This window comes from Plectrocnemia conspersa, unplaced genomic scaffold (assembly GCF_051122295.1).
Source record: "Plectrocnemia conspersa isolate PC_06_02 unplaced genomic scaffold, ASM5112229v1 ptg000001l, whole genome shotgun sequence".
Taxonomy (NCBI): domain Eukaryota; kingdom Metazoa; phylum Arthropoda; class Insecta; order Trichoptera; family Polycentropodidae; genus Plectrocnemia; species Plectrocnemia conspersa.
In genome coordinates, this window is record NW_028277165.1 from 4538063 (window position 1) to 4560986 (window position 22924).

General features: G+C 32.3%; 1 protein-coding gene and 1 long non-coding RNA gene across 2 annotated transcripts in view; both read right to left on the reverse strand.

Annotated features, from left to right (window-relative positions):
* The window catches only part of LOC148238520 (GAS2-like protein pickled eggs), a 161264-nt gene that overhangs the window by 58320 nt on the left and 80020 nt on the right, over positions 1–22924 (reverse strand). The window lies entirely within an intron of this gene.
* LOC148238522 (uncharacterized) lies at positions 11771–19806 on the reverse strand. The gene is made up of 3 exons (XR_015811466.1): positions 16787–19806; positions 14537–16726; positions 11771–12904 (listed from the first exon to the last, which is right to left on the reverse strand). It is a non-coding gene; the product is annotated as an uncharacterized LOC148238522 (long non-coding RNA).

The following is a 22924-nucleotide window of genomic DNA, read 5'->3' on the forward strand; positions in this document are numbered from 1 at the left end:
TATTTTTATGATTAATGCAGTATTTTATTTTTATCCTTTTACAGTTAAAATTTCATTAAAATCCAATATGGGTTATTATAAAATGTAATCTAATCTAATATATCTTACGTGGGTTACAATTTTTTTATATTCATCATACATTTTTATTGAATAAAAACCTATGTTTTAACTTGCATAAATATCCGTGCCCATCGATGCGGTATGCGTCACGACACTAAAACGTCGCACGCCAAGCGTACGATAAATGAACTCCACAGCAAGTGTGATACTACAAGATTATAAATACAATTATATATACAAGATCACTGGTGTAAGCAATTTGTTAAATGGTAAACGTATACTTGTAATGTATTATTAACGGTAGTGCAAATATTGCGTGAGCCCAGTGCGTTAAAAATGAGTTTATAGGGACGATTTTTAAACGAATGGATAAGTCAGTCATAGTATGACTTGCGAATAGCGCACCCTCGCGTTTGTTAAACATACATATACGAAATGAAAACAACTGGACCGACGCGCCACTCGTCCGGTCGCACTTTTTTTTAGTCCTTTCTATAATAATAGTATTATAGCGCTAATGGTCGCCCATTGGCAGTGCCGCGATAGCATCGCGTTCGTTATTATGTGTGGTGTTTATAATAATGAACGATTATTGTAAACTCGAAACGTAATCGCCGAGAAAATCGGGTAAACATCTTGGTTAGCGCCGAGGTTAACTGTTCGACGACTGTGGCTTTTAACGAACGGAACGTTGAACCGCGCACCTTTAACCTTGCACCGGGCACCTGGTCATGGGAAAAGGTTAGACAATAATCGAGACTGTGACTATATCGGACAATGCGGCGGTCGCTTTTATGTCCGTAAAGATTGTCTAATAGAAGGCCATGGTGTTTTTTTAGTACTATTTACTACTAATGATATTTTCTAAATTAAGGTCAATTCCTTCGATCGACTCGTGTGACTTTGATTTAGTTGATTTTAACGCCAATATGTTTAACACGAACAAAAAAAAGCAGCGCAATTGACCAATTTTGTATGGATCGAATTTAACGTTACATTGAATTGAATTTTTTATTGGCCTCTCTTGTGTAACTAACATGCAAGAAATATCGATATAATTTACTATCACATATGGCAATTTAGCTCGACTATGTTTAATAAATCTATAAATTTAAACAGAAACTATGCTATTAAAATAAGTATTAAATCAGATACGATTAAATAAAAAAAGTTGAGGTTCATGTGATATTTGAACTCGTGAACTTCCAATCAAAAAGCAAGGACAATAAACTATTATGCCTGCTAACGTGACTTATAGATGATTATCATTAAATACTATTTGATAGCATCAGCTTTTGTTGTAACATTGTTATGATAACTACGAGAGTTATTCAGAAAGTAAAGTTAGAAAGTCAAAAAAATATTTCTATAGCATTATATTCTGTGAGTTTCTTGATTTAAACGAGTTTTTTTATTTTAACTTCACAAGACACTTTTTTAATATATTACTCAAATGGCTAAACTATTTTTCCGTTATTAGAAAATAATGACTACCTGCGTTGTTGTGATACACAAATAATACACAACTGTATTTTAAAAATTAGTTTTTGGTAATTTTAAAAATTAGGAATTTAAAAACATTCCACTATAACTATAATCGAATATTTGAACAACGAATAGTTTAAAAAATTGCGAATATATTTAGATTGGAATCTCTAATAAACAGTTAATATTAAAGAAATCGTAAAATTCTATAATTAAAACACGATAAATTTACATATTATAAGGTATACATGAACTTTCTTTCAAGGGTCATGCTTTTTAATGACACTCATGATATTAACAAACATTTTTTAATTTAAATTTATATTAATTCTTATGCCGTTTCTGAAGAATACATATATGTCTTATGCCTGCACTACACTCTCTGGAAGTTACAACTTAAGTCGGCCGAGACCTACAACTTCGAGTAAGCGACCCTGTCGCAAATTTTATATGCCGTCCGGACGGCAGCCGTGAATGACATATTTGGCATATTTGCGCTGATCGAAAAATGTGCCAAGTAGTCGCAATTTTTAAATTGTCATATTATTAAAATTACGCTGCTGATAATTATAAAAGTTTGTATGGGCACTCCCCAATACAATTTCAGTGGAAACTTTTCGATCGTAAATATTCAATTTACGCAAAATCTTTGTCGGCTTTTGCAAAATACCGTAAGGCATAAAAATGATACTTCAGAATACGAACACCACATCTGTGACTATCCTAGAATTTGTCGCCATCGATTCTAAATAAGAATTCGTTATGGTGTGACATTTATATAAACCGATCTAAGAAAATACATAAGGATATTCGAAATGATTTGTTTTTAACAAAATCAAGTACCGCTAATTATTTTATAATTATTTAATTTTATATGAAAATAAATATAATAACGAAGAATATAGTATCAAAAAATATAATTAATCCCTTTTGGTGCCCTAAAATATTCAAAGAAGTCAGTAAAAGTCTGTTGAAGTTTCTGATAAGCATGTGGTATTATAACTTGGCTACATGACCACGACGCAGCGCTTGACATGCGTGTTAACCATATGACGCCTACGCGCATACTGAAATTTAACCGAGTTACTCGTTATATCTCAGTTTGCAAAACACCATATCATTATTTCTCTCACTTTCGTCGCTTAACACGCGAGAGAGCGAAAGGGGAAGTATCTCACCGCTCGCGCTCGGAAGAGCAGTTCTGACTTCGGTTCCTTTGACTTCGGTCCGCTTGCCGACAATGTTCGGAAGCGCTCAAAGCTGGCCAAGTCGACTGAATTACCCCCACTTTCAGACACACTCGGATCCTATAGTTTTTATATCATATCTAGGATATTAAAATTACTAAGGATTATTGGATTGTAATTTTGATTAATATTTAGTGAAATCTCAGTATAGCGAAACTCACGAGACCAAAGAAAAAATTCATTATACTGAAAATTCGTGCATATGAATGTAAGGAAGATGATATATTTTTAATTACCGTATTACTACAGCATCAAAATAACCTCTTACAAGATTGACAGATCGTTTTTCGTCTATTTTTAAAGATACTGTAATAAACACAATAAAAATTGTTAAAAAAATGTTTTATAAAAAAAGTTTAAGGATCGGCGAAACACATTGACACGCCAAGTCAAGGACGAACTGAATTCGGAGAAATATTGTGTCAAATCGTATTATGGGATCAAAATAATCGTTATACTGAGATCATTCCTCGTTACAATAAAAACATTTTTTCGGAGATAAATTGAAGATTCGTTATTTCGGTATTCGTTACAAAGAAATTTCACTGTATTAGATTTTATTTTATATTGAAAAACATGGTTGATTTAAGCTATAATAATAGTTTTTAATTAATAAAACATATGTCACTGACTACATACTTTAATTTCAGTATGTTATTTTACTACTTATTTAGTACTTGCAAATTGGGCTAAATTAATAAATAAAATTAATTTTTAATAATAATAAATTATTTATAGAATAATTTAAGACTTAAATTTTACACATAGTTCCTCGCTATTACGGCCACAAATTTACGACATGAAACCTTCAAAAATCAACGGACGAACGTTTAAATAAAATGAAATAAAAGTTTCATTCACGTGCCATTACATAAAAGGCGATTTTATGCATTTCATTGAGCACAATGATTACACATAGTGGTATCGTTCCGCAATCGCTGTCGTTTATTTATTTCAGTATTTAATCAACCGTCCCGCGACTCAATAAGTACTGATTGAATTATGTCCACAATAAAGGCGGAAACATTAATAAACAGAAATGCTTGCAGGGTTTATGTTATTGTCCAAATTGCGGTACATCCTGTATGTGCGCAAGATGCATACGCACGTTTTGTTTTATTTGTATGCTACTCACTAGATGCGATGATAATACATACATATATACAATTTTTCTCATAATACATAAAAAAATGATTAATGGATTAATTAAAAAAGGGCACGCTAATGTTGTCAAGGGGTGCTTCGTCACCCGAAGGGCAATTAACGCGAGGGGATGTTAAAATATATAATGTATTCAAGTGTTACACGCAAAGTGGAGATTTTTTATGTGAAAGAGATTTATATATCGTTCGTGGTACATTTTCACAGTGAAAATTAGGTCAAACGGATTTCCTTGTCATAACAAAAATCGTGATATGCTTTTTAATGCAAGGAAAACGTAAAAAATCTTAATTTGATAGAAATATACGATAAAAAAAATGATGTTTAAATTCAATGTCAGATATGTGACATTTACCAATAAACATAGCGCATTATAAGCTAATTTTATTCTAATATAATATAAAATATTTTTTTTTATATAAAATAAATAAAAAATTGTATATAATATTAAATAATAATTAATAATCAGACATATTAAATTTGTACAAATAAGTATTAACCACCATACTGAAAGAATGGGTATCGGTGACATATATAAAATAATTATAAATTATTATATGTATTCAAATTTTTATTCTAGGGGCGGTTTTTATAAGTAAAAATTTAAGTTCGCTGCCGTGGCTCGAGCCTGCAACCTTTGGGTTACCAGTATATTTTTAAATAACTAAAGCAGATCTTTCACTATTTAGTCTATTTTATTTTAAAATATTTATGAATTTAATACATCAGGGGTTAATAAAATCAGTATGGGAAATACATATATATTTATCTAATTTCAAACGTACATCGATCATATGATCTAATTTAACATATCTCAACATCAGACTAGTTAGAAAAAAATATTCTCCTAAATTTTCGTCTTTCTTTCCGAAAATAAATATGGTTCGTTATAAAAAATTACCTATTTGCTCTTTATACAATATTTCTTAGCAATCAATTAAAACAATACGAAAAAATACACTGCTCAAAAAGTTTGCCATTTTTTTGAGTAATTTGTAGACTATAAGATACAATTCATATTTGTGATAATCTTTTATTTATTTATTTATTAAAATTATAACCATCGTGACCTGACAGGCAAACCCAATGCGTCACGATAGTCAAAAGTACAAATACATCATAATACATACAAATATAAACAAGACAAAACAACAGACACAAATCACCTCAACAGGTGTCCCACACGAACTGAACCAAAACTCCATATGTGCAAGAGAAAATGTCAATATTTCTATGGACAGAATTGAGCAGATGAATAGCCTTGGCCAGAGAAGAGTTGGCAAGTGCTCCAGTTCTAGACTTTACAGGCAAGAATAGAGGACGCGACCGAGAACTATAACCACCTTCAGGAGCCCACATTTGAAGCTGCTCGAGCACTGAAGATTGTCTACGATGTCCTTGAGCAATTTCCAGAAGTGTTTAATTACATAAACATTTCTGCGAGTCGACAAAGAAACGTATCCCAGGGCTCCTAAAATAAAAGCACTGGGAAACAAGAACGGATAATACCCGTATTCCTTCAAGTATAAATATCGAAGAAATTTACGTTGTACTTTTTCCAGCTTCAATTCATTACATTGATTCATTACGCCTGGGATCCAAATGATGGAGCTAGTTTCTAGTATGCTGCGGACTAGAGTATCATAAAGAGTGCGCAATACTAAAGTATTCCTGAAGTAACGCGCATTTCTCAAGATAAAACCGAGCATTTTTAAGGATTTGCTATGAGTCTCTGCAATGTGCTGGCTTAATTTCCAACGTTCTTCGAAAGTCACTCCTTAATCCTTAGTTGAAGAAAACCTTTCCAGAAAATATCCACCTAGATGGTATGAATATTTTGCCGGCGTTAACGACCTTGAAAATGAAATTGTGTGACATTTCTTTACACTGAAAGGCAATTGGTTATAGCAAGCCCATTTCCATATAGAGTTGAGATCCTCCTGTAGGTCGAGGGAATCAGAAATCGAATGCATTTTCTTGTAAATTTTCAAGTCATCTGCATATAATAAAAAATCTGAATGCTCTATTGCTGTTTCTATGTCATTAATGAACAATAAAAACAACAATGGACCCAAATTGGATCCTTGAGGTACTCCAGTAGGGGTCTTATATCGTTCTGAAAAAGAGTTATTATACTTGACGAATTGATATCTATTGGTCAAGTAATTTGAGAATAGATTTATGAAATCTTCAGAAAACCCGAAATTAGATAACTTTTTTACAAGTAAAGCATGGTTAACTTTATCAAATGCTTTTTCAAAATCTGTGTATACGACGTCCACTTGTACACCAGAGTCCAATGATTTTGAAACATAGTTAGACAAAACCATTAGATTAGTGACAGTGGATCGAGATTTACGGAAACCATGTTGTTGGTCGAGAAGCATACACCTGCAATGATTAAAAATGTATTTATGCAAAACAATTTCAAATAATTTTGCAGGTGATGAGATCAAAGCTATTGGCCTGTAATTGTCAATCTGAGATTTGGGACCCTTGTATTTATATTGTAATAATTTAAATTTTATACAGGTAAAAAAATATGCCCCACGAAGTAATTAGTTGTCGTTATTTAATGCATATTTTCCATAAAATTGAATGAAAATCTCTAAATAAACTTCAGATAATTGGTTAAACATACAAATCTTACATGTCAATTATTATTTTTTTTTTGAAAAATTACACATATATTTTATAACGATTTGTTGATATACAGATATACACTTATAAGGTAAACATACCACTTAATGAAGACAAGCACTCGAATCCCTCTCGTTCTCTCCACATTCCCATAAATCCAACACAGTTTCTCCAGCGCCATATTTACTCGGCAACAATCGACCGAGATGTTTTGTTTATATTTATTGCACCGAGTGGTACCTACGTGCGTACATCGTCAATGAGATGGCAAAATCATGTTAGTCGCATTACGACCGTTGAATGAAACCGCTATAAGCGCGTGTGTGAAAACAGCCTTGGATATAATCGTCAATGGGTGAGTTAGAGAAGAATATTACCCACAGCACCACACTTGTTACTTTCGCTGTTTCATCCGACGACGAACCGGTCCTGAGTTTAATAATCGTGAGAAAATCTTACCACAACGGTAGCGGGTCGGTTGTTATCGAAAAATACGTTTAATAGGCGCGAGAAAATTCACGGTTGGCAACCACTGCAGTCTAAGTAGACCATAAGGATCAATATTGTTCCAATCATAGCGGATGCACTCAACACTGGGTGCTATGTAAATCGTTTATCTACTAGAACCAATTGAATATGATGATGAGAGAAGTGGATTGCTGCGATGAAACAAAGCATCGGTTGCATCCACAGATTATAAATGGGACGCAGAAAGGATTGATAAAACTGAATTGAAATTAGCACAAAGGATAAATTGATCCAATCGTTAAGATGATTGTTCAATTTATCCATATGCAAATCGAGAATACATGAATTTATTGATCTTGATTGGTTCACTAATGCATTCAAGAATAGCCATTGGTTACACTGATATGTTAGGATAATTTTTGATATGAAAATTATAGTAAGCGCAATTAGTCTGATTACTTCCACTTATTTTAATTATATTCATAAGGGCGTTATCCCTCGCGAATATGCAGATCAACGAGTGTTCGTATAGACAACTATAAATTTAAAACATATTCTTTCTGTTGAGCAAAAATTATAATAATAACATTCTGTAGAAAAGTATTATATTGTCTCTAATACGTGTTTCACAATTAACACTAAAAATAACCAGGCTTGCTGAGAGGGGAGGGAGAGGAGACAAATACCTGGGCCCCGTTCTCCTTGAAATGCCCAACTTTGAAAAAAATCATAGCAAAAATATATTTGTAAAAAAAGTTACAGTTGTTTGAGATGTACCTATATACTGATGTATTTCAGGTATAAGTTCCTTTAGCATTTTTATACATATTATACAATAAATAAAGGAGCGGAACATTGCCTTCAAAAGCACACACTTTTACAATAAACATTATTATTCAAAGGGACAGATTGTAGTTTGTGTTAAAATTTGCTTTCAAATTATTGTTGACTTTATTGCTTTTTGAACATTTAAAAAATATTAGACATGAGAGGAAGTATTTAACGAATATAAATTAGTAGCAGTACATTTAGGTATTCTAGGGAAAATGCAAAGAAATTACGAAAAATCAACAACAGCACCAGTTGAATTATATAAATTTAATGTTTTTATACATCGTATTATCGATAATTTTACAACTAGATTTAATGCAGCAAAATAAATAAATAACACATGAAGTTTCATGTGCTTATTCCTAAAGGAAAATCTAGAAAAAACAGTCTCGAATCTATCCCGAAAATATTTTTTTAAATACGTCATTTCTGTAAAATCATATCGGGGTACATTTTCACCAGTAGATATATATTTTTACCAGTGAGAATATAAATTATCTGACAGTTGCTAGTAAAATTATATTATTTCAACTTTTCTATATGTAGTAATATATACATATACACCCATACCTCGCTATACGGCCGCTCTTTATACGGCCTTTCGCTATAACAGCCCTCTTCAATTAAGGCACGTTTTCGATTTACGGCCTAAAATGTTTCGCTATAACGGCAAAAAAACTCTTTTTTCGATGTCGATTTTAAAAAAATTTAAAAGTAGATTTAATTTGCATAATTTTAAAATGAAAGGTGAAGCAGCTAGCGCCGATGAGGCCGCATCTAAGGAATATCTCAACATTTTGAAGGGAATTATTGAAAGAGGTGGTCATAAAACTGAACAAGTGTTTAACGTAGACGAAACAGGGCTTTATTGGAAGCGAATGCTTGATTGCACGTACATTTCAAAAACCGAAAAATCTGCGCCTGGTTATAAGGTGTCTAAAGAATGATTAACTTTGCTACTTGGTGCAAATGCCGCGGGTGATTTTAAGCTCAAACCACTTTTAATATATTTGTCCGAAAATCCAAGGCCTCTTAAAGGACTAAATAAAAATCAATTACCCGTCATAAGGAGATCCAACAAGAAAGCTTGGATGAGTAAAATCACTTTTGCACAGAAGAGAAAAAATATTTGCGAGACAATAACTAAAGCAACTAGGCTTTGCTAATTTTGGATAATGCACCAGGGCATCCTACTAATTTATCCGAACTATCTGAAGATGTCATGATTGAGTACCTTCCGAAAAATACAACAGCTCTGATCCAACCAATGGATCAGGGCGCAATAGCCACTTTTTAAGGCATATTACCTACGCCGAACTTTCCGACAACTTATAAGGGAAACCGATGGTAAATCTTCAATCAAAACATTTTGGAAAAACTATAACATCAAGGATGCTGTTGACAGCATCAGTGAATCATGGAAGGAATTAAAATTAACAACAATGAACCATGTTTAGAAAAAATATGGCCAGAATGTGTAAAAAGTACTGATGCAGAAGTTAATTGCCTTCCTGAAATTAGGCAAAACATTTTGGATCTAGTACATGATCTAGACTTTGAAGGTTTGAACGAACGTGATGTGCTTGATCTACTTGAAGCTGATAGGGAACCCCTTTCATATTCAGTTGCACGCAGAACCGGCATTTGATGAAGAGACAGAGACTTTTGTATCCAAAAAATTGTCAAAAGCTTTTTCCTATTTCGAACAAGGAATAAACATCTTCCTTGAAAACGATCCTGACGTCGAACGTAGCGCTAAAGTTTCTCGAGGAATTAACTCAGCCATTAGCTATTATTAATCACTGAAGAACGAAAGAGACAAAAAGGCAAGACAAACAACGTTGGACAATTTTTTTAAGCCAGGCCCATCCTTACCACCGAAAAATGAGAACGACAGTGATCTGCAGGTTACCATTTCTTCATCGTCTTCAGATTAAAGCCATTTTAAAAAAATTATGTATGTATTCATACACATATTTTATGTAACATGAAGTTGTTTCATTTTTGTTTATTGATTTTTGTTGGTTTTTGGAGTCTGTTATTATTTTATGTACAAATGTATGTACTTGTTATGTATGTATTTTTGATTTAAATGAAATAAAAAGATAAAATGCATTTTAAATGATAAACCATGTTACATATTTAACAAATTTGGAACCGATCCCATTGAATTTATATGAATTTGTATTAGAATAATTGATTCGTTATACGGCTTTTCGCTTTGCGGCCAAGTTTCGTGGAACGTATCTAGGCCGTAAAGCGAGGTATGGGTGTATTTACATCCTTATCATTATTTATTTATATACAATGTATAAATATTTCAGTGAATATGTATTTTTTAGTCAAGTTATATTTTCACTAGTCAAGTCCAAATATATTTTCATCATTAGATATATATTTATACTAGCGAAAATATAATTTAACTGATAGGCGCTAATATGCTGCTCAATAATGTCTATGAAACAAAATTTGACAGTTGTGAAACGCCTATTTGCTGTTCAAACCCAAACCTAACCTAATGAAAGTTCTAAAACTAATTATAGTTTTTAAGCCTTAAGTACACAATAAGGCAACTCATCTCTTAGCGGAAAATAAGCGGAAGAATAAGTACAGACAGACATCGCATATCACATATTGCTTCACAGTTTGTCTGCATTTCTATATTACTGTATATTTTAAAAATATGATAGCTATCCTTATCATTATTACTATGAACATAAGATGGCTGATTAAAGTATATTCAAACCAAATTTTGGTCAATAGGAGAGCACAAAAAACAATTATCACTTCTCAGAAGTCAAAAATTCACGGCAAAAGCAATAAAATCGTGTCGACGCCGTCGCAGTGGAAACGCTCGGTAACGAGCGTTTTCACTGCAACGGCGACGGCACGATTTTATTGCTTTTGACGTAAATTTTTGACTTCTGAGAAGTGATAATTGTTTTTTTGTGCTCTCCTATTGGGCAAAATTTGGTTTAGATGTGCTTAAATAACGATGTTTAAAAATACATATAAAGTGCCATTTTGTCATGAGGCCCGGAATCATTGTTTTTCCAGGGCCCGAGCGGCCCTGCAATTAACTGTATTGGTTCAATTTAACGGCGCCGCAATAGACATGTGCACATTTAGCGTTGTCTCTTAAAATACGTGACAAACAACTCGATCAATTGAATTAATGCGTTCTTTGGCGATCAGATCGCATTAAAACGCATTGAATCATCGTTTAATTGATATAAATTAATGCGCTGCTGCATTATTGAACCCTATGCCGTTGCACAGTCACGTCAGTCACAATCAAAAAGTCGTTTCGGATTCTACGTATTAGATCGAGTTCCACGTTCTACAATTGATCCACAGACCTCCGTTTGAGCTATAAACAATTCCACCATTAACCTTTCAATCCCTTAAACAAGCCGTTGATTATATCTGATAGAATCTCATTAACGATTCTAAGAGATGTTTACTCTGGGCCCACTTTCTATTTTCTCACCCATTCAAAGCGACATTTGCGCGTGTGAACTTTGCCTATGAATGCAAACATACGATCGATCATGCTTTGTGGCGATTTTTCTTTTGTGAGAGTTTAGTGAGAGAAGCAGTAGAATATTGGTACTGCAGTTTGTCGAAAAGCACGCGATTTACGTAGCGTAAAGAAATTGTATCGCTGTGGGTCGTTTATGGCCAGTGACACGCGAACGAGTGCCGATTTTGGTCCTTTTGTGCCATGTGCCATGGTTTTATGTGCATTTTTATATAAGAGAAATAAAATAAGCATATGAGGATCGTAAATAAACGCCGTTTTACCGATAAGCTTAATCTGATGTGTATACAGGAATGTGATACTTGTGCAATATTATCGAAGTAATGTTTTTTATGAATTTTTGGGAAAAGGTTATATTTTAGTTGTCACTTTTTTAAATTTATTTAGTTAATAAACATAAATGTGCAATGCTTTACAGTTTAACAACAAGGCGCTACAAGTAAAAATAAAACAAAGTAATATATACTTTGCTCGTGTAAAAGGAGCGTTCTCAAGCGCTGACGCTCTGGCTACGACAAGGGATGCGATTGCGACTCTCTAAGGCACACAAAAATCACCGAACTAATGCTTCATTAGGTATCGACGCTACGCCAAGAATGTGATAAATTATATCCCAACGCTCATAGCAAAAAGGTACTAGGATACAAATATGGATACTACCCGTACCATTTTTAAAAGTTCTTAGAAATTTGCAGATGGTCTTAAATAATTGTCTTTTGTTCGAAACATATTTTTATCATTGCACTTTCAACATGTTTTAGCCAGTTTAATGGCTAAGAATAAATTTCATAAAAAAGGAAGTAATGCAACTACCGCGACTAAAAACATATGTTTGTGTACTGCGAAAATGTGTTAAAAACTCAAGCGTGTCAAAGTAACGATCAGAAAATTTATTATTTAAAGGATTTAAATGTCCCATCTACGTTGATGACCACCATTAAATACAGTGAAATCTCTTTGTAACAAATGTTACAATATGCCAATAATACATATACTTAAAATGCACTCATATATTATTTTAGGAACGAAGGATAAATTGTATTTGCATTTTTTTCATATTTTTGATCCCCAATATTATCTATTGGCACGTCTAACGTAAGTGAATAATTTTAGAGCTTTAAGGATAAATTATTCTCGTTTACATATGAGAAAGATAAGCAACATATAAAAACGTTGTGTTGTTTAAGTAAATAACAAACGATATATGTGCAAATATTGTGATGTCAAGCTTTTTTTAATTAAACAGAAAAAAAAAGATTAAGAAAAAACATTCATAGAAATACGTAAAAAAAAATATAGCAAGAAATGGTTCTAGTTAAATTAATGTCACATATTATTTTCGTACAGGTATAGAACTTAAACTTTATGTTTAAATATGAGCTATATTTTTAAGTAATTCTTTAATACATACAATCGTCTAAATCGATCCAATAATAATTTTAATTGTATCTTATTAACCCAGATATGCCCACTGTCCCATGGGTAGGACACTAAACTTGTGTCACTGTTTTTTATAATTATGACGTTTTTATTACTTTTACACGAGTCAAAACGTGAATGAACTCATAAAAAGGGTCTAATAATAAATCCCAAACAATAAAATCCGGAATATTGTTAAGTATAGTGTTGTTTGTCGTCTGTTGAAGTTATGCTGTTTTTTTCGCGTCGAAATTATTGATAATGAGTCGTCCAAAGTGAGTTTCTTTTTATTATATTTTTATAAAATAAATGTTTTCAGTTTAATATTAGTCTAAGCAAATAGTTTCTGAAAGTATTTTGTTTATTGATACATCGGTTATTGTAGTAAATTGGTACCAAACATCGTTGTCCTACACATGGGACAGTGGGAAGCGGCTTTTTTATTTTTATTTTTTAGGAATATGAAATTACACAAGATCGTAGAATATTTGAGAAATGCAAACCAGGATAAAAGTATAATTAATATACTGCCTCCGATAAATAGTTGTGAAAATATAACTGACGAAAATGATGGAAATTTAACTGATGAAGATAATGGAAATAAAGATGAAAACTCAATAAACAGTCTTTCTACCGGCCAACTATTGTTTGAAGGTGAACAAGTGATGAGAAACAATTTTAGTGATGGTGATAGTGATTTTAACGTTCCTTTTTCCATTATTTCTAAAGAGAAAACCAAATTAGCAAGAAAGAAGAAAAAAATAGTAGAATAGAAATTAGCTGATATTAGAACCTACATATGAAAAATGGCCAAATATGCACTTTGTAAATAATAATCCAAGTCCGATGGATATTTTTGACTTATTTATTGATGGTCTCATAATTAAATTATTTGTCAATGATTTTATACTAGGTATTCTCAAAAAGACCGTAAATTTATAAAGGTATCCTAGCCAAATGACTTCAATCGATACAATAAATTTATGGGTGGAATAGATCGTGTTGATCAGAACGTAAGTTTATATAAAACATCTATAAGAGGAAAAAATTATATTTTCCCATTATTACACATATTCTTGATACTGTAGAACAAAACGCATGGCAAATTTATAAAAAAACGGGCGAAAGATCAGATAATTTGAATTTCTGTAGGCGAATTGTGACCAACATATTAGAAGGATATGGACAAAATTCACAACATGTAAAAGGACGAGTATCTGCAAAAAAAAATATTGACATACGATACGATAGAATGGACCATCTAATTATAATTCATCAAAAACAAACCAAATGTGCACATTGCCACTGTAAATGTATGACAAGGTGTAGAAAATGTGATGTTGGATTGCACACCAAATGTTTTATCGATTACCATTAAGCAAATTTTTAATTTTTTTAAATATTTTTAAATGTTAAAATTTATTATTGATAATTTTGTGACAATTTACATATTAACAACTATTAAATGTGTTGTAATATATGAAATATCTTAATTTTTTTTATTATTTTTTAATACCCCATTGCCCACTGACCTACAGGTAGGATGGCACTTTTCCGGAAAACTAATGGCGATTAATTTTTTTTTTTATTTTTTATATTGATTTTATATATATATAAAGCAAATTCATTGATCAAAATAAAATTTTAAGAGAACAAAATTTGCTGGGCATATCTGGGTATATACAAAGTATTGGATTAATAAATACATTTACTATAAAACAAGTCAATAAGGCGCCACACACCGCAGAAACTGAAACCGCTGATACCGCAATTCAAGATAATGCGGATAAAGCACCGCTTTGATGCCAATTATTATTAACTATTCAATAAAGCGTCTACACACTTTCGATCGCCAATAAAATAATTGATACAATTCGATACGTTATTTGCGCGCACACATGCGGAAATCGTTACAATTTTTCGTACAATCACCCAAGAGTGAAAACGGAACCTATGTCTATCATTACGATTTTCTAATTCGGGAGGAATTTACATACGTGGATATTATTGAATGTCCGCAACGTTCATGTTCATGCACACGAATGAAAAGTAACTAATAGATAAAATAGTAGGTCATATACTTTATAATTTACCTTTTTATTTACGAAAGGTATTAAACTTTCGCTGTTTATGATACGGATACTATATAAATATAAAGAGAGTAAAATTTAGTTTTAATACGTTTCAGTAGAGTGATTTTTAGCTATTAATAGTGACGATGTCTGTAAGAATCTAACATGAAATTATCATTGTTTGATTATTTATAGTTAACATCTATGTATTCAAAGAAAAAGAATAGTGCTAAAAATAACTATGACGTTTAATAAGAAAATATTAGTTAATTCAAATCATACATTAAGAGAATTTAATTGCTTAAAAAATAGTATATATTTTTTAAATCCTCTAAATATGTATAATGTACTATAAAAATGCAGTTCTTCGGATTTAATATGATGCAATGCAATTAAAATGAGAGATTGAAGCAATTAATAAAATTAGATAAAAGTAATTTATATTTAATATATGTTATAAATTTAGCGTTAACGTAGTTATTTGCGAACATCGCCGTAATTTAATAATTTATAACAAAAATTAAAAAAAATACGTATAATCGTTAAAATGTAATAAAAACATACCTACAACTGAAAAATTGCGTTATATCTTCTATTTAATTTAAAGTACAAAAAAAACACAAAGATTTAAAAGACCATATTATAATTTATGAAGAGCTTGAACGACAAATTTTATGATAATATTGTTTCAACAAGTGTAGCGAGGCCATGTATGATACAAACGCATCGTTTAATGGCTTACTTCCACTTCTTGTACTTGGCCTACATCTGGAACCTCTCTTACTGCCCATGCAGTGTATCCTGAGTTAATTTTTAAAGTGCACGATGAAGATTTTTCTCGTTACTTTATATGTTAACGAAACGTTAAGAAGTACACATGAATGCTATTCGGTCGTTTTATTACATATTTCCTTCTATGCCTTAAAAGTTGGAGATAAAATCAAAAATGAGGAAATAATTTATGCTATAATATTAAGTTATAAAAAAGCCAAATTGATTTATGATAATTCATTTTAACCGTTAAAAAATTGGTTTGTTCATCACAATGGAACACCACCGTGAAAAATCTTTCACCAGCTCAAGTCACAAAGATTGCGCTATAAATCAGAAATGATTAAAAATATTTCGCCTTTAAAGAAGATAACTTGTGAATTCAGGTTTATCTTTAAAACGGCCGTCCGTAATCTGTTTATCGTCCAATGGCAATTTATTTAGAAAAAGGGCGGAAAAAAAAATCTCAACCAAGAGGAGATCGACTTAAGTTCAAACCAGCCGCCGCTTCTCTCTTCGCATCTAAAGTGAAAACTGGATTGAAACGTCTGCAGTCTATGGATTTGCGTAATATATTCAATATTTATTAGCAAACTTTGCCCTAAAAATAATAAGCCCTCTGACGCGAAGGTCAGACACGGTGGTGGTAAATCACCAGGAATTTATAATCATTGGTGCGCAGGAAGAGCAGGGTCTATGGCGGGCGCCACAGGTGACGAGTGATTAATCTGGCGGGCTCGATTCATCGGACCGGTTTTTGTGTAACAATTTTTACCTGCGGAAATCAAGGATTGGCTAAAAATAGCCGGCGAGCGGGAACAAGATCCGAGAAAGGGAAACGTGATTTATATTGCACGTGTGTGTGCGCACAACCGACGAGATTTGTTATAAATATAAAGAAAAAAAATCTGATCGTCGTCCTTTGTTCGGTTTTCAATTCAAGATTTTTTATATAATAGTTACCATTCACATTGTTTCTCGAAAGCCATGATAAAAGTAAAATAAATATTATAATAATGTAATACCCATCGCTTTACAAACGAAGTTCAGATATAAAAAAATGGTAAGATATCATATTTATTTCTAAATACGTAGGAAGATGATAAATAAACATATTGAGAATATACGTAAACTAAGTTGTAAAAAGCTTAGTTAAGAACTACTATTTTTTTTAGATTATTAACATATACATGCTGATTCCAGTTTAAACTTTTTTTTTCAATATGGTTTATCTTAACAAAATACTTGATCTTTTAAATCATGTTTTTATGTTTGATTACGATAGACTTTAAGGCTCCTAAGTATAATTATGAATTTTGATATGCAACGTAAATCCGGAAATTAATTAACCACATCATATACACTAATATATTTTAAAGCGAAAAAAAGTAGAAAATTATTTGAACAACTGTTTTGCTAATGAGCTATTATACAAAAACATACTAGCATACTTCAGGAATGCATTATAATATTTTCAAATTGACACATATGGAAAGCGTTTCATAAGAAGGTCGCAGATGTATTCACTTCCTTAATGCCCCATGAAAAGACTTACCTACTTCAATTGTTCAAAGTTCCACGTTAAAAGCAGCGGATGCGTTTTGCTAAAGCAATCTCACGCAGACTTCCTGCGTGAGATTAAACGCATTTACATATCGACCAGCATCACTTCCTACGGTGTCTAGATTAAGCACGTGCTCTTGACACCTGAGCGAGCCAGACTAGACCGAGGTTTGCATACATAGCAATTCAGATTTGTGGCTTTGTAACCGAGAGTGTGCGCCGAGATTATTAGCATTTATCGACCGAGCGCTAAAACAGATTTCCCTCCTCCGTCCTCAGCGTTCGTGTGGAAAGCCTGAATTCGAGCATATTTTACGAAAGCAAACAACAAAAACGGGTATTGATACCACCAGAACAGTTGTATAAACAGTGAGTCACCGATGCAGCAACAGCCAGCCAGGTTTTTAATGCAAATCGAGACCGGAGGAGAGTCGCTCTAGCACGCATTGCCCATCCTACCGTTTCTGTCAACCTTGCCGAGGTAGCAAGCAGCAGGCTAACCGTGTGTACGTGGGTAACAGATGACACGGAGCGATACCATTATAGTACAGTTGTGCAGACCGAATGTGGTGTGGATTAAGATAAGTAATTTCAACGAGAACTGCGAAAAAATGGACCGTGGGTGAATGCACTCGACTAAAGCGCTGGAAACGCTCGGAAAATGGCGAAATTTTCAATATTTTTTATGAAAATCTTTCGAAGAAAAACGTTCAACTTAAGAATAAGATATATTTTTAACTGTTTCTGGGGGAAAATAATAACTATTCTTAAGAAAAATCACATTATTGAAAACTCAAACGATATTATTATATCTTCATACAAGAAATATATTGAAGCAAATAAGCAATATTTTACTAATGATCTAAATCAACTACAGACTTATACTAAATAAAAACGTATAGTTGAAGAAACATATTAAAATAACAAATACAGATAATATCCTATGTTTTACCGAGTTCCCATGTTTATATGATACACAAAAAAATAGCATCGCAAATATCAAGGATGGTGACAACTGACTCGCAACATAAATAATATGTTTTATAAGCTCTGTGTGTTATTATATATTATTAATCTAACATAGATTAAATTTACTATAAGTCTAAGTCATCAGTGAATCTGAGTATGTCCATCTTCCAGATAACAACACACCTTCTACTCGGCGGATTGGTCAGGTTTCCCACTCGCTTTATCACCCTTTACAGCTGAAAAGCATAATCCGGAAATTGACTCACTACTCTTGCTAGACAAGCGTTATTTATTATAACATGCATTGCAGCGAGGCGTCAGCGACACTGCGCACCCACCTCACCAAACCGCATTGCGTGTACACGACACAGCCACCTAAGGTGCTCCAGTCCGATGACTCAAAAGCGACCGCCATCTAGGGAAACTTGGACATCAATGAGCTACCGTTGCCAATCAACGGTTCAATTAGGGCAGGCCGAAAGCTGCGCGGCCGAGCTTGGAAACGTCTGACCTGCAAGGACGCTTGTCGCGTTTCATTTTCTCAAACAGAGTTCGCCGACGCAGAGAGGAGATTTGTGTTCTTGGATGAGTTGGAGACACGTCCATTCAGAGCACTCGTTTCATTCACTTACACGGAGGATGGGCGATCGAAAAGTTGTGGGACTATTTCGTTTGCGGCGTTATTATGCAAATTGTTTCGTGCTCGCGACTTCATAAATTTTCACGGTGCAATAAAATCACATATAAACGGCGAAGTCTCAATTTATTTATTTATTTTGCAAATAATTGTATGTGTGTATGTATTTACAGATCCTGACAGTTTAAAACATTATTCGTTGTGCATCTAACATGGATAATAAAATTTAATCTAAATACCTAATGACGCAGATTCTAAGATAACTAACTAACATAAAATTGTGTACATTGTACAATATTATTTTTAATTCATAAAAATCTCATTACTCGGCAAAAGAGTCGAGTCGAGTTTTTTTATTCAAGGGTAGAAAAAAACGTCTTAAAAAATAGTTGCTATACTGAAAATGGAACCAAGATAAGATCCTTGTGGTACTCCTTTGGAGCGCAATTTTTTTTTAATTGATAATAAAATTATGTTGATGTATATAAAATTAAGTCCAAGTCCAAAAATATACTACGAGTTCTACTCCAGTCACCAATCGATACAAAAAGGGTTGTGCTTTTGTCTCGCATTCAAAGCAACACATGGTCAATAAATTGGCAGCTGACAATTGATGATATTTTGAAAAAATAAAAAAGTTCTCTACTGTACTCTAACTAGAACAAAACCGAATAGAAAGTAGAGCGGAAGTATCCTTTATACCAAAAGACATTTTGAAAACATATGTTATCATCGGTTCCGAGAAAAAAACATTTTTGCTAGGATAATACAAAAACGTCATAACTTTTGCATCACCCAATATATATAAATAAAATGCAATGTTCGTATGTATGTGTCATATAGACTCAAAAACTACTGGACCGATTTCGCTGAAAATTTCACATTTTGTTTGTATTCGTGCCAGGAGTGTTTAAAGAGTGGTTTGAATGAAATTCGATTGTTTTTACAGTGTTGTCGGGCTCAAACGCGCTCGTGATAATTTTGACGTCATATCATGTCATGATAATTTTGACGACATATAATATCTAGATAAATAAAGCAAAGAAGAAAAAAAACAATTTAAAAAATAAAACAGTAATGAAACCGAAAAAAAAATATTTTACACAAATCAATTCATGTCATTTTAATTTAATGAATAAATTTGTATTGCACTTCAATTGTATTTATTTAATTCAAATTTAGCAATAGCAAAGCATTGCCAGGTCTCCATATATAAAATACTATGACTGCAACAATATTAAGATAATTTACATTTATCATCAAAGAGCACAAAACAAATATTGACTAAGTGAGATTTAAATTAAAATTTTCATTAATTAAAAATCCAAGATTTTTTTTAGAATTTTTCATTAAGAAAATCTAACTCTAATAAGATCTTACATGTATAAGTCGGTGATTCATACCTATAAGATCTAGGCTTGAATTCCATATGAACCCTGGTGTTTTTTTAATGACTATTATATCAGAGAGATTCGAATAAATGCGTATTATATAATTATAATTCTAATCGATCGTTACAGTTTAGGTTGATGAGTTATTAAAAAAAGATCGATGAGCCAAGTCATGCAGTGTTTATAATTAATAAAATAAATGTTACTGATTTACAAACTTTTATTTCAGTCTAGTGTCTCACTAACTTTGAAGTAGTGGAGTATAGTTAATGCCTGTCATGTTGCATTAGAAAATTTGCAATAAATAAATAAATGCGACATTTATCAATGCTCATCTTGTAGAGATGAAAAATCAGTAATCATTTTAATTTTTAGATCGTCAATGTTTATGTGTTCATATCATAAATAAAATTAAGTTCGAATATTAAAACAATAAAATTACGATGGTTTTTCCAAATAGTTACTTAACAATCTCATCATTGAGATTAAATGGTTTATTTTAAAAAAATATGTGACTATAACAACATATCTGAATATGTGTCATTGATCAACGAAGAGATTACAATGAAATTTCTATTTTAATTTTATTTTTTAATATTTAAAATATTTTTGTAAATAAAAATTACTTTTATTCGTTTCTGATATTATAACGATATTTCATCTGAATGCTTTTATTTATCATCTGATCTTCTCTTTAGAGATTAATTAAATTATACAAAAAATCTGAGTCGTCCAAAACGCCTAGCAGACCAGTCAACCCTTCTACGGACCGGTCTCGGTGTTTCAAAAGGCGGCTGGTCGGCTACGAGAGACGAGAATACGCATATATAACATTGAATAAGAGAGGAAAAAAGAGAAACAGTCCTATAAACATATGGCGACATTCGATTCCGTGGCTATTTTAGGATTTTTATGGATTCTGCAGCGTGTTTTGCGATTGCGGTCGAGCTCCCACATCCGAGTCGATATATGGCCAATACCTTTAATCGGCGACGTTTACATTTTTATGCGCGAATTTGAAACTGCGAAACGATACAAAAAAATGGATATACTACCTGAAAACGTTTCGCGTGTGGTATACAACAGTTGAACATAAATACACGGTCGAGCCCTATACGAGGATCCAAAATAAACTGAGGTTTTATTTACATATCCCGTCCTTGTACTCTTGTGATTGGTTTCCAGTAAAATGTTTATTTATTCGTGTGATTCAGGTGGGAAGCTTTTTTTTTACTAAAATACTCTATACTATTCATATTTTTTTAATATATAAATATACAAATGTTTATAGCCTAAATTATTAAAACGGATGAATGCGAAAATAATCGGTTTGCCGAATGGTAATAGAAATTCACCATGAAGCAACAAATGAAAATGCAGAATCCTGGTGAAGGAACATGGACCGAAGAACTAATGGATCTGCATCGCGAGCAATAAAACGAGGCAAAAGAGTAGACTTCCTCTAAGAAAAGGAGAAAGAGGCTGTGAAACCCTTCTCTCCAAATGAAATTTGGGATATCTGTAAAATGTGGGTATGTAAAATTGGGCCTAATTTTTTCTGGAAATTTATTATTTATAAAGGATACGCTCCAACGGTGAAATATTGAGAATCGCTACGTTGAAGATCGGTATCGGTGCGCCAAGGAGCGGTTAGCGCAGATCGGTTAACTTTAACCGCGCGCTATCGCGATAATCTGCAACTTGCAAATACGCGTAATAGTATCGATTGGCCGTGTTAACAAGGCGTATCCGAGGAAATTAGCATTTTAACCGTTCGCCGACTCTCTCATTGGGTGTGTAATTGCGAAAATGACCATATCGACAAACTGACCAATACAAAAAAAAACACTAAATAAAAAGTTGTACTGCACGGCACAATAACACGGAATATTTCAGTTGAACATACAATAGAAAAAATATTTATCTTCATAGGAAGTATGTATAGATTTATATTTTAAAATAAGCAATGAAATATAAATATGTAACAATCCTTGAACTTTAGCTTAAAAAAAAACAACACAATCATTTTATATTGTAATATATATAATATAATAGAATGCAACGCTTAAAAGTAGTATAGTTATATTTAAAGCAAAAGTATATAATTTATTACTCAAAATCACATCTGACATCCATTTTTAACAATCTGATAAATCAAGATTAATATTCTAGTAATAAAATTTCGCTAAAGACGGCAGCGGTATGCGGATTGTAAAGATGTTTATTGAAAGCCAAAGTTGGTATGAACTAAAAAATAAACGTGCCAAATATTAGTGAGTAAGGACATGTACTTTCCTATTTTAAAAATAGCTGATAATAACACATTCCACAGCGAATTATTTTCAGCGTTAAAAATCTGTTTTAATTTAATATTAAAGTACTATTTGATTCGACTTCAATTAACCTTTTTAATTCTTAAGAACGTATTATGAAGTGTATATTGAGATATTGAGGGTAAATATTTTTATGAAACAATAAAATATAAGATTTTATTATTTTATTAAAATAACAAGTACTGTGCGAATTTACAAGCGCAAAATTATGATTGTAAAGCGCAAGAATATGAGCGCAATGCGTTAGATTCTAACGGTTAGAACATAGATGTCCCTAAAACAAACGCTCTTTATTATATTATGTGCATATTTTGTTTATAGAAACAATTATCACGT